A 13,920-nucleotide genomic window follows, 5' to 3' on the forward strand; every position below is an offset into this window, starting at 1 on the left:
GCCGGGGGTGGTGGAAAAGCCGCGTCGGGGGAGGGGGCGGGTGGGGGAGGGAGGGGCAGGCAGCCGCTTCGCCGCGGCACTTTTTTAATTTTTTCGGGTGCCGCAGCGGCGACCCCTCCGCGCCGCTGTCCCTGATCCACGGAGCGACGACAGCCGCTGCCTAACCTGGAAAGTAAGTGTGCGGGCTCGCGGGAGGGCGCGGAGACTCCTGCCCGCGAGACCCCAGGCCTTCGCCCCCTTGCGCCCCGGTCGGGACCCGCCGGCGAGGGGCGCAGGAGAAGCGAGCGCCTCCCTCCCGTTACTCAGTCCCCACCGCCTGGCGGCCGCCTCGGCTTTCCTGCCCCGCCTCGTGTTCCTGCCCGCACTCGCCTGCCTGCTCCCCTCCCCCCAGCAGGCGCGCAAGTTTCACCCTCCATTTGCTTTTCCCGGCGATTACTCTCCCCGGTCTCCCCGCACGCCGTGCACGACCCTCCCCACGTTGGCCTTTTTCGGGTCTAGAGCCCCAGCCCCGAACTTGAGCGCCATGCGGAGCCCTTCTGGCCGTCTGCCGGGAGGCGTCTCAGTTTCTGCCCTCCTGGCAAGCCGCCCCGCGCCCCCAACAACCTGGGGCGCCCGCCTTCCCAGCCCTCGGGGCCGCCTTCCGCCTCTCCAGCCCCAGGTCCAGCGTTCTGGCCCCAACCCCTTCCTCCCGTGTCCCTGTTGCCTGCAGGGTCTCGCGTTTGCCCGCTGAGTCCCGCGCTCCTGCTGGTCCTGCCCACCCTCCTCTGTCCAGTGCGCCCCTTTCTCCTCGCAGCGTATCCTCACGCTCCACCCCTCCTGGTTCCCCAGCCCCGAGCTTCCCCGGCTGCCCTCCTGCGCCGCCGCTTCCTTCTTTCCCTGCCAGGAGTTGAAGCGGAGCTGCGGCACCCTCTGACGGATCGGGTGTCCCTCCCAGCCGTTGGGGCTGCCCGGCCCTCTCCCTTTTTCCCCTTGCTCGGGGAAGCAAGGGGATGAGCGGCGGGGCCGGGATTTGGCTGCGTGTTGGCTGAGTGCGACAAACAGCGAGCGCTGGCAGTGGAGGCGCCGTGGCGGCCGTGGCAGCTTGGGGCGCAGCAATAGGCAGGTGTGCCTGTCCGGGGGGGGGGGGGGGACGCGCGCCGCGGGCTCCTCGGCCGGCGACAGATTGTGCAGGAATGCGAGGAATGCACCAGGGGCATAGTCCACACGACCGGCCGCGGCTGCACTAGCGCCTACCCGGCCCAGTTCTCTCCCAGCAGCCAGAGGTCACCGGAGCATCTTCGGAGCCGGGTGAGCCTCCCTCCACTCCTCCCCTTGCCTCTCTCCATGCGGCAGAGAGGGCGGCTGAAGGGAAGCGCGGCAGTTCTGTTGAGCTTTAGCTAGCTTTTCTACTGGGTTTTGCTGCATTGGTCTCCGGGACCGTGAATTTGGAGCCGATGGCGCTGTAGCCAAGGTTATTGATCGTTGCACAAGGTTCTTGGCAAGTTTGGTTTGCAAGGTTTTAATAGTGCCTGGTTCTTACGAGGGTTGTCTGAGAACCTGCAGGAAAGGGTGTCGAAGGTTCTTAGTGTAATGAGCTTGCAGCCAACGTATTTTAGCTCTTCAAAAATGTCTGTTAATTCTCATGTATGGATGGGGGTGTACTGCAAGAGACAACTTGAATGCATCACTTTGCTGTCATAAGAATTGTAATTTTTGCTAGTCATACTGGGCTGTGTTTAGACCTCTTATAATAGTGAATAGAAACAGAGAGGCAGTGTTTGGTCAGCGATGGGGCAGATAGAACTGTCTGGTACAGTTAAATTCGGGGCGTGCCAGTTACCAGTGGAAGTAACAGGGACAACACAAATCATGTATACTTCAAGGTGCAATTTATTAGTTGAGGTCTCAGTTCTTTCTCTTTTTGTTACTGAGTTTGAAAAAAATAGTCTTACAACTTTTAAAGAATAGTAATTATGTATAAAATCAATAATGACTGATACAAATTTTTGATCAAATTTTATTTTCCTTAAATGCAGAAAAGCACATTTTAGACAGAAATTGCTTTTCTAGAATTGGACTTAGATTCTTCTTTTTTAAAAAGGATAGTAGAAAACTGTTTCATTTTTTGAATGCAGTATATTGCTGTAGAGGTATCTTCATTTCTGGTCCCTGTGAAACAGTTACTGAAAATGGGAACATGCAAATGAGAACAACTGGTGTCCAAAATAAGTGTTTCTGGATGTTGAAAAGTATACTATGTATGCTTTTATTTGACAGTTTTCTTTGGAGGTTGAGTATACTATAAGCCTCTGTACACTTGGTTATTTGTGTCAGATTCAGGAAGATAGTTCATGTCCAGCTGTCTCCCAGCACCTACTTTGTGTGGATAAAGGCATTGAAGAGTATGAGAGCCTTTTAGCTAAGGACTCAACAGAAAGGAAAAACGGAAAAGGAAAGGAAAAGAAAAGAAAAAGCTTTGCATTGGGAAAGGTTGTCTTTTGGCTGCTACATTGTTTTTCACCTATATCCATAATCAATGGACCTTCTAATTTAGAGATTTAACTGTAAATTAAAGTTAGTAACACTGTGTAGGTTATTGGGGAATGTTTGTAGATGCCAGGAGGAAACTTATTATATAACAATATCATATTACAGCAGAGCTTAACACTTGCTTATTTGATTTGATGTGAAAATTAGAAAGCAAAAACATATCTAGTTTCTCTGCTACATTAGAAATTCAAATAACCCCTTTCAAGTATATAGAAAATGTATATACATGATTGGGTATGCAAATAGTTTTACCTGCTTTAAGTAAAGGTAGGCTTTCAGTTAGAAATATATTTGATACATATATTTGAAGAAAGTTTTAAAACTGGTAATCTTTCACAGTCGAAAATACCATAAACTGTGTTTTGACCAAAGTACATTCTCTCTCCAACCCCCATTATGTAAGGAGAAGGTTCTGCATTTCATGTTTTATATGTTATACTGAAGATTCCAAAGTCGGGAACCAAGTGTCCAGGTATCTTAATTCTTACCTATCCTGTTTTGAGGGGGAGATAGGAGAGCCAAGTAGTGATGGAAAGCAAAAGAGAATGTAAGCAGCTGGCATTCATCCAAGAAAAAAAAATGTTATTGCTGCATTAATAAGCTTCAACCAAATCTAATTCTGTGAGTAGTTCTGATATAATTCAAATTTAAAGAAACTACAACCAATCTCAGTTTTAAAAAGCTTCAGCAATTGTATGACCTTGAGTATTTGGATTAAGTCTGTATGAAATCAGAATTGCAATTTTCTGTCTTTTCTATAATAATTGGAAAAGTACCTTTAAAATTTTTTAATTCACTGACTTCTTAAAAATCCAGTTATTGCCAGTTTTAAAACTGAATTAGTTCCTTGTTGATTTAAATAGAGAATTTTCATACCGTAAATGATGCCAGTCATTTGGGAAGTCCAGTCCCTCATCTTACTGCTTTGAAATACTAAAGTATTTTGAGAGTGCTTTATTATCTAGTTTTTTCTAATTCACTCAAGAGGTAAATCCCTAATTTGTTTAATTGTAAAATAGACATCATACCTTCATTCTGAATTGGAAGATGAAGTAAAGGTTATTTTAGGGCATAAACATCCATGGAATTATATGTCACTTTGGGAAGTTGCCTTCACGCCTTCAGTGTACTGGGAGATAATTACTCCTTAAATGTGTTAAATGGTTTTGTAGTGTCTTTCCTGTGCTGAAGGGGGAAGAAAAATCTAATACATAACACCAGTGGACTGGATATGTCTGGAAAAATTAAGTAACTATTTCATGCCCAAACTGTAACTACAGATAGCTGTGGTGGGGGCTAGGGGTGGCGGGGGTAGGGGGTGGTGGTGAGTAGTAAAACTTTAAGCATACCTGGATATAAGGCTTCATCTACTGCCAGTAAGTGATGATAGCAACCTGCAGATCAATTTGATGCCTAGCAGTAAGAAAAACCAGGCCTGTTTAAGGCTAAGGGGATCAGACCCTAAGTCACAAAGAGCAATAATTCATGTGCTTGTTGTTTCAGTTGAGAAGTTGTATAACATTCAGATGTTGCTCACATTGTCATTTTAATGACTCGAATTATCTTCATCTTTTGGGGGCTATGTTTCCATAACTAAATTGGGGATATTACATGACGGTGCTCTTCAATTCAGCTGAAGTGCTACAAACATTCCATTTGTCATTGGTCTAAGTTGTTTTATCTTTTCATAATTTAGATCTACTTTTATTTGATACACTAACAAATGTTGGCTACATTGCCCATCATTTTATTATTCATAGTCATGATAATATTATAGTTTATTATGTTCATACATAATGATACCCTGCAGATGATCAAATGTCATTAGATTATATTGTAAATTTTTAATACTATAATATGTATAAATTAAAATATGGAAACATCTGAATTATTTTTAAGTCATGAAGCATTTTTCTTGAATTGAATAATGCCTGCTGATTGGGTAGATGCCAGTCCCTTTAGGCAGCCACTATATCATGCAGCCCTCACAAAGTCCAGAACTCACAAATGAAGGGTGGGGAGGGAAGGGTCATGGAACCAGTAACCCTCTCTTCAATAGCCAAGACATGTTTGACTTCTACAGTTATTGTCTGTATTAAATATATATTTAGTGAGTTGAAAATATCCAAGGTGTTTATCCTGCTTTTTTCTAATCTGGATCCCCTCTCCTGCCTTCTGTCCCCCAATCACACACACCCACACACACTCGTCCATCTGTCTGCTTAGAGAAGCAGAGAAAACCCCTTTTCAAGGGCCACCTTCATAGGATATAGAAGTTGATTCCTAGCATTCCAGGTTGAATTTAGAGTGAATATCAGGTTTTGTCATAAAAATGATTTCATGTATGAAAGTTAGGTGAAATGTATAGCTGGAGAAGGGGCTTTCAAAGAACTGTGCAGGCTTTAGGATCCTGGCCTGAAAGTTGGAATACAGTTTTTCATAGATACCCACAATCCATTTACATATAGGTTTTTTAAATAATGGGTAGGTGGTGTCTGAAATTCTGATCTACTCTAAGCTCTCTCTTAAATTGCAAACATGAGAGGGAGATGAAAAGTACCGTAAGTCAGAAATGAGGAGATCTGCCACTAAGCCTTATGACCTCAGTGGGTCATTTGGCATGTGGGTGATAGCTTTCTCCTTTTCAAAATACAGGGTTTGGATTCTTACATTGCAGCTCAAGGTTCCCAAAATCCTCATTGCCTTTTTTTTAAGAAAAAAAAAAAGGTTCCCTCAGCATTCATATAAATGATCCATCCTGGTCCCTCTCCTACCCCAAATCAGAGTAACAGGGAAGTTAAGTTCCCTTTGAGACTTTTGAATCTCCTTCATTTTCATCCATTAAAAAAAAAAAAATTGCTCTAAACAGTATCATTTTGGGATGTGAGGAGATGGGATTAAAGTATATGATGTTTTCAGGGTCTTAGCTGTCTACCTCAGCTCCCCATCCAAGATTCATCATGTAGTTTTAGGCCAGGGAAAGTAGTTGGCATTTCAACTTCACATTGAGGGAAGTCCCTGAAAAAATGTCATTAAGGTAATAAAGTGTCGTGGTCAGCAGCCAGGCTGTCATAGTTCAGTTCTGTCACTTCTGTTTGTAGGTGTGTAACTTGGTATTTATAATCTCTGGATATCATTTTGCTCATCTGCAAAACACAGTGATTGGTGTATCCACCTAGTGTGGTTGTTGTGAGGACTACGTGACTTGACAGAGGTTAACTGTAACAGGGTCTGGCCCTAGGCCAGCACTTAATAAATTTAACTCACTATTTTTATTCTTACATTGTGGTACTTAATGATGCTTTCTGTAGCATCTACTATATGCAAGTAATTGGCTTGCTTTCTGTGATCTTAGTTAATATGATTATAAATCTAAACAGGATTTTCCAGGGAAGAAATAAGCTACTAAGGAAACATCATTATTATGAGCGTGGTAGTAGTATTCAAGAGATTGCCTGTAAGAAAGAGAATCCAGAAAAATAAATAAAGGCCTGTTTAAAATAAGCAAGTTATAGCTTCTTCAGATAGGCACTACGTAGAGGCATGTAAATACCGCTAACCATCATGTGTAGGAGGTTTGGGTAAACACATCTTAATAAACTGTTATGTTTAAAAAATAAAAACTTCTATATTGTGGGAGCCAGAGTGGAAACACAAAATGTGAAGCATGCCTAAATATGTGTATAACTGTTGCACTGGTAATTCCAGGTAGTAGATGTTTTATACCATGTCTTTGCTAGTCAGTGTATGAAGAAAGTATTAATAATTTATGAACAAAAATGCAGCTTGTAAATTAAATCCTTAGGTTGCCTTTTCTGTCCCAAATTAATCACACTTGAAATTGGCAGGAAACCGTCAAAGTGAAGACTAGAAATTTGGAAGACACCTGATGTAACCTAACAGACAGTGGTTTAGTGGATATAAAGTGTTTCTAGTTCTAGGCTTGGCTATGCTGGCTTTGCTGCTAAGCAGGAGGGTGTCCCGTAAGCAAGTCATTTAACTCCACTGGGTTCCAATTCTTCTCATCTATAAAATGAGGGAGTTGGACTAGATGCACTACGGAGTCCATTCTAGTACTTTTAGAACTTGAAGCGTTCTCATTCTATTACATTTTTTGTCAGCAAGAATGCAGACTGTCTTCTCAAGAATTTATTACAGTTTACCCTCTGGGATGAGGGGAGAAAATTGAAGTTGTGTATCTGAATTACTTAGCTCCTAAAACTGAGTGTTGTAGCCAAACATTCGCCTCCATACTGACTGAGTTAGTGCCTGCCAGCTTAGATTCATTTGTTAAAAGCCAGTCTGCTGTGAACATTTGAAGCTTAACCCCTGAATGAGACTGAATTTTCGAGGAGTTGAGTAGAAACAGAAGGGGAATTTAGGTGGTGGGTAGAGCAGACTAGTCTTGTTAAAATGAGAAAGACCCATATATCATTTCCTTTGGTTTGATTTGTCCTCAAAGGTTGATTTGCCCTCAAAGAAGTTAAACTGCTGAGACGGAGTTTGTTCTTCTGAAAGCTTGTTGCTTTTTCCCTGAATAATTTATATTCCTAGGAACTTACTGGTCAATATCTCATTATAGAATATAGGTACTTTTCATTGAACTCTAATATTTCTATATAGACAAGCTACCAGTGTTCAGAAATTGTGGTGGATTTCAACAGGATGATATTTTACTTGGATTTGTGGCTTAAAAAAAAAAAGCGGTTAAAATATCCAGTGAAAAGAGTTTCTCCTAGATCCTGCTGTACCCCCACACAGTGGAAAAAACAATCTCTATAGAATTTACTTATGCATACATACATCCAGAAGTAGTAGTTTTAAAACATTGAGACTGGCTGTTTCCTTTTGCTAATGCAATAAATACATTATTTTCAAATAAAAAAAAATCAATTATACTACTCATGTATGCAATATTAAGTGAATTCTCGGTGACATGATCGAAGTAAACACTTGAACAGGCTCTGCAGTTTCCATACCTTCACAAGAATTCTGACACTCATTTGTAAAATGGAGACCAGTAACAACCATTTTGCAGTGAAGGGCATCGTATTTTCTGACACCTGTTCCCTGGATTGAATGGGAAAGAAGGACTAATCTAGTTAGAATTAATTTCTTATTGAGTACTCACCAGGGGTCCAAGTGAGGGAACTGAGCCCAGATAGGGCTAATTTACTGGAGTCCTAATGTTTGTCAGCATTGTGTTACATTTTGGATACCTCTTCGTTAAAACGATTCATATTAGTTCCATTCAGTCAACATTAATTAGTCTCCTGCTCTGTATCAGACTCTGTGCTCTGCCTCGTGGCCAAAAACAATACCCCCCAGGGAGTTTAACAGTCCATGTTGGATTCTCTCTTGAGAGTCTCCATCTTTATGATTAATTTTACAATCTAGTTGAGAAAGATAAAACACGTGAACTGGAAAAAAATTGTCCTAGAAAACTGGTATATAAATAAACATGCAAAATTGTTCTGTAAGTGTTAAGGATGAGGTGTAAAATTACTTTGTATTAACTAGATTTTAGTTGAACCTTTTTAAGTGTGCATCACTTGATCCATTACCAGAATTTAGATAGACAGCTGCTGTGTTTGCTACTGTCAGTAGCTTCTTTTGGAGAAAACATGCATCTGCAAAATGCTCCCTACCAATAATGAGATAGTGATTTCAGAAAAGGTTTTAATCATGAACTTGATCGTTTTGGTTTTATTTCTTGGAATACTTTATCACATAGCCTAAGTAAAATAACTGATCACCATGAAAATGAATTATTTATGAAGAACTGTAATTTATGCCTCAAGATTTTACCATTTTAAGTAGGTTCTTATTTTCATTTCCATATAGCAGTACTTTGGTTTATTGTATTTTGTGTTTTTCTTTATTCTTTTTGCAATTTATGTGCCTTTATAAATCCAAACCTAACTATTATTGAAAATATTCACTTCCATTGTTATAAATAAACAGAAAAATGTTTTGAAACTCTCTTGTGACATCTGCTAGAATAAATTGTCTCATTGAATCTTACCTTGAGTCACAGACTGATGCACTGATGGGAATTTTCCATTTATTGTCAATTTGTCAATGACTGAATAAGCATCACAGTCAGTGTTTAAGAAGCACAGAAAAAGAAATCAGAAAACCCAACTGGACTTGCACAAGAGCTGCTATCATTTTGAGACCTATGATAAAAACTCAGCTGTTAAATGTGTAACTCAGACTGTTGGCAGATGAAAAATATATGTCAGTCTGAAATCTTCGGACAAAATATTGAAGGTGTCAGTCTTCCAGAATATTGTTTGTGAATGACTTGCTTGGAGCTCTGAATACAATTTTCCATAGAAACAAATCCATAAACCACCATCCTAAGAGGTATCTGGAGTGCATTGGTTTTGTGTTGCTATGATCCTCCATCCCTGAGCTACTCAATAGCAAGGACTTGGTTTTGTATAACTTATCCTTGGCCCCTAGTCTTTCTAGATACCTTAAGTGAATGAATGAGTTTTGAATTCTAATCTTGGATTACCTTCACCTACTACTTTTGGATAAACTTCTCTCTGACTCATACCAGCCCTCTTTCCTTTTGTAAACACTTTGGTTTTAGACCCCCATAATTATTTATTGTGCATTTTTCCATGGAAAAACTGCTTTTGCCTTATTTTAAAAATTATCTTTGTAATACAACTTGCTAGATAAGTAATTCATATCAAGTTCCTTACTAAAAACATTAATTAGAAGATTTTAAACAAATTGATTCATATTCATTTGAACCTTAACTGCCTGGATTGTAACTATGGTGAGATAAGTTTACATAGTGCTCTTTCTCAAACTATTTATATGCAGTCATCAAGCACCAAGACCTGCTTGGTCAGGCATGGGCAGTACGACATTGAGGAAACTTTTTGTGTCCTTGCTCTTTGTGAATTTAGTCATACTTTTTTTTGGTATTCTCAGTTGATGAACCGAATTCAAAAGTAAATGTAACTTAAGCACATGATGTTTTTCAAAGGAAAAATGTTACTCAAATGTATGATACAGGTATTTACGTAAACATTAAAAGTAACAAACCAGGAAATTTCAGGGCTTGTTTTGACCTAATGGAGCAGCAAACCTTTCTTTGCTTTCACAGTGTATTTAGAAATCCTCTTAAACATTTTGGTGGTCCCTCCCCCAACCTCACATCATCACTGTGATCAAATTTGAACAACTTACACTTTAAAAAAATTAAACTTCTAATTGTGAGATATTTATGAATTCACATGCAGTTTTAACAAATAAATAATACAGAGATCTAGTATCCTTTATCCAGCTTCCGCCATTGGGGACATCTTGCAGAACTACAGTATCACCACCGGGATATTGATACTGATATGATCAATTTACAGAACATTCCATCACTGCAGGCCTCCTTCGTGGAGCTCTTTTACAGCCACACCCCCACTTCTGTCCCACCCTTACCCCCTCCTTAATCCCTAGGAACCACTAATTGTCCTCCATTTCTATAATTTTGTCATTTTAAGAATGTTATGTAAATGGAATCATAGTATGTAATTTTGGAGTTTTCTATTTTTCACTCAGCATAATTCTTTAGAGGTTAATCCTGGTTGTTAAACATGTATCAATATTCTTTCTGTTTAATTGCTGAGTGGTAATACATTAATAGGGATATGCCACAGTTTGTTTAAACCATTCACCTGTAGAATGACATCTGGGTTATTTTCAATTTATAGTAATTTTCCACTTACAAATAGAACTGCTATAAATGTCTGTGTACAAATTTTTGTTATCATAAGTTTACATTTCTCTGGGGGAAATGCCCAGAAATGCAACTGCTGGGTTAAAATTATAATTTTTAAAGCTTTCTTTTTATAATATACACTGAATTACATGAGGCCTTGGTAATTTAAAGTTAGATGTATAGCTCTGTTAAGTTACAAAAACTTGTCTTGGAAATCAAGTCTTTTATCTTTTGTTACTGTTTTACAAATATAACCTCCTGTGAGTTTACCTTATTTTTAACAAAACCCTATCATTGATTTTAAGTGGAAGTCATGGAGTTGCTTTGTTGCTTGACTTCACTGTTTGCTTGTCTTTGTTACCTTTCATTTTGTTTTGGACAGCAGGCATATTTAAATTCCAGTAACAATACTGCATTTTAAAATGTAATTGTTAATGTTAGCTCTATCAGAATTTCACATTCATATGATGTAAACAACCATGGATAATATTCTTGCAAAAAATGTTTATTGTGTACCGTGCTAACAGGCAAACGGGGGAAGTAAAGTGACACCGTATCCTTGTACATAATTGGAATTGATCCAGTATGTTTGTGGAAGCCAACAAACATAGCTGATACCTTTAAAGACAAGGACTCTTCCTTTCTTTCCTAGAAGAAAAGACATTTTCTAAAGCACAATTCTCTCATTTTCCACCCGCTTTTTGCATAATTGAATACAATTTCTGCTAGAGAAATTGTATCTGGCCTTCACTATTGATAATCTGATTTTTTTAAATGTCCTCTCTATATTGAATATCCAGTGTGTTTCTTCTCATACTTTAAAATACCACCAGGTCATTTCGTTTTATCTTATTCTGTATTGCTTATTTTTATTCTAATGTTTTATCAATACTTTTAGCATTCATAGTCTTCTGAAATCATAGTTGAGAAGACAATTGATTACTACAATCAATCCTAAAATATAGCTTATATAGTAACATTCTTCTTTAACACTGTGCTTTTAAGGATTTGATCCTTTCTCTATATTTGAATGGTATAACCTCAGCATGTCTTTAATTTCAGGGAAATATGATTTTCCTAACAATTTGTATATTTCCTGAAGGCTTTTCTGTAGGTTACTAGTATGCCCTTAGTATGCTTTTTGAGCCCATGGTTTTTTTTCTTCAAGGTCTAATTCAGTGACCCTTCCTTAGCAAAGCCTTCCTTTTCCTTGGCCCTTCTCTGTGGATAAAAACTCTCTACCTGTGCTTCTTAGCGCTTCACATGTAGCTCTGCTATGAACATGTGTCACATTGTGTTTGAGTTATTTCTGTGTCTGTGTTCCTGGCTATGTTGTGAGTCCTTCCCAGGTTGGGACTGTGTCACAGCCATCATTGTAACTCTTCACCTAGCAGTCTGAAGCACCAGATGCCTGCTTTGGGTGAATGAATAAGTAAATACTTTGTTTATAACCTTATTGGTTCTTCTCTAACCTGCAGTGGCTCCCTTTGTTGCCCTGCAGAATTGCCTCAAACTCCTAGCCTGACTACCATGTAAGGCCCTTTACCATCAAACCCCAATTACTGCCCTTCCAGAATCTTTGCCATCAGCAAACGAGTCTCTACTCCCTGTTCTCTGAGACCTCCCTGCACTCTACATTTAAATCTTTGCAGTCTTCCAAGACCTAGGCAAATCCTTTTTTGTGTGTGTGACTTGCACACTCTGGCTGGCAGTCATCTCTCCTTCACATGTCTTTGCTTGTAATGATAAACTCCCCATGGTGGTTTTTCTATTGTATTGGACTGTTAATTTCTACAGGTTAACTTTGTTCCAGTGTCTTTCCTCCAAGTTGCTTGAAGAAAGGGTCCTTGCCTTGTTTTTTGCTTTCCCAAGTGACACATTTTAACTTAAGGTTGTCTGTTGGTGATGTTGGAAGGTGAGGTCAACATCTAATTTAGGCATACTGAGGTGTACACGTAAAGGCAGTCTCTCAGTTGTCCTTTCATTAATTCTTATTTGCAAAGCACATAGTCTATGTGCTAGTCTTTGGTCTATTCCATTTAGGTATTTTGGAGACCTCAGCTGTCAAGTTAGCTACATCAAAAAAGAAGTTTTGTTGGTTTGTTTTTAAAGACTGCATTTGCCAAATAAGCTGTATTAAGTGGGGTTTTGCTTTCCTAAGTTATTGTCTTTTATTTTTATGTACTACTGTCCCATATTAAAGAGTGAAAACTGTGAGAAAACCAAATCTATCTATGAAAAGTTTTGTTTTAATGATGAAGTGATTATATGTTTCTGAAGCTACAGAATTGTGATGTCCACTATGGTAGCCACTGACCACATGGGCTATTCCATTTCTGTTGGAATTGGTATAGAGAGTAGTTGGAACCAGTTATGAATAAAATAAAATTATAGATGCTTTTAGAATAAAAATCAAAATAACATCTTTACAGTTTCCAAAGCATTTATATTAACATTCATTTAATCCTTCTAATAAGTCTGTAAAATAGGTGATATGTTCCCTTCATTTTGCAAGCAAGGATATAAGTAAGAGAATCACAGGAATAAAAAGAGTAACTCATAAAGGGTATTAAAATATGTTCTATGTTCAGTTTGTGGTTCAGTGTTTCATACTGAAACAAAGTTGTTATTCAGATGTTAGTAAATATTTGATTAATTACTTATGGAAAGCATTTGATGTAAGCAAATATGTGATACTTTTGTCTTTACTTAAAATCTCATCAAGTTAAAAAAATCTCTTTTGGACTTGTCTTTTGAAATTTTCAGTGTAATTCAGTGAATTCTAGTCAGTAACTGTTTTCTGAGGCCCAGAGCTAGGTGTGGGGAGGGATGTGGAAATGTTGCGGAAAAGGCCTGACTCCTTTGTTTATGTCCTGCTCTGAGGATATTAGTTCTTAGAAGTGAGGAGTGAGGTTATACTAGCAGTCGAGCCCCAGAGATCCCAGCCATGTCATTACTGATTACAGGAAGGCTTCATTGTCTTCATTTGTGCCTCAGCTTCAAGTTGGCCAGAGCTTTTTATGCTCATCCATTCCATCTGCGTGCTGAGACCAGGAGGGGCAACAAAGGAAGGGAAAGCAGACTGCTTGTCCTCAAGAAGCTTGATTTAGAACTTCTCCATGATTTTAGGGGTAAAAGAAGGACAACAGTTGTGCTGAACATCTTTGATTTGTAGTTCTGTTTCAAAAATTAAAATGTAGAACTACCTGGAACACAGAAATGTGGGTATACAGAGTAAAGGTTACTCCACATGTGAAATATAATTCATTCAGTATCTGGAGTATCACCTTGCTTCATAATCACCGGAAACTTAAAGCAGAGTCTTTCCCCTTCCCTTATTTTTTTACTTAATGCTGCTCTAAGACACAGAAATTCCATCTGATTAAAAAATTTCCGTAACTTAGCTTCAAAGCAAGAAAATATGCTGGTGTGCAATTTGAATTGCTTTAAATTGATATTTCTTAACATTTAATTATTTTAGTATTTAATAGATAACAGCAATCTACGCTACAGCCATGGTCTTACTTTTCCACTGCTTTTAAGAAACTAGGAAATTGACCCTCTGCATTGGGAAAGCATAGGCCGTCACTAGTGTACAGGTTCCTTCCTGGTCTCTGTCTGACTCATTTTGATTGTAAAGGCATTAGAACTGATAG

The 13,920-nt window shown here is 39.1% G+C and overlaps 1 protein-coding gene across 11 annotated transcripts in view; it reads left to right on the top strand.

The window, feature by feature from the left end:
- Nucleotides 1-42: 42 nt before the first annotated feature.
- The window catches only part of PKP4 (plakophilin 4), a 222,016-nt gene continuing 208,138 nt past the window's right edge, over nt 43-13,920 (top strand). For 4 of the 11 annotated variants that reach the window (XM_073241495.1, XM_073241494.1, XM_073241499.1 and 1 more), the window contains exon 1: nt 43-172. The gene's annotated coding sequence lies outside the window, so the exon portion shown is untranslated. Of the gene's footprint in view, nt 173-1,147; nt 1,288-13,920 lie in introns of those variants that run through there. The other 7 variants (XM_073241500.1, XM_073241505.1, XM_073241501.1 and 4 more) reach the window with 4 other exon arrangements.

Source organism: Manis javanica, chromosome 7 (genome assembly GCF_040802235.1).
Source record: "Manis javanica isolate MJ-LG chromosome 7, MJ_LKY, whole genome shotgun sequence".
In the NCBI taxonomy this organism is placed as follows: Eukaryota; Metazoa; Chordata; class Mammalia; order Pholidota; family Manidae; genus Manis; species Manis javanica.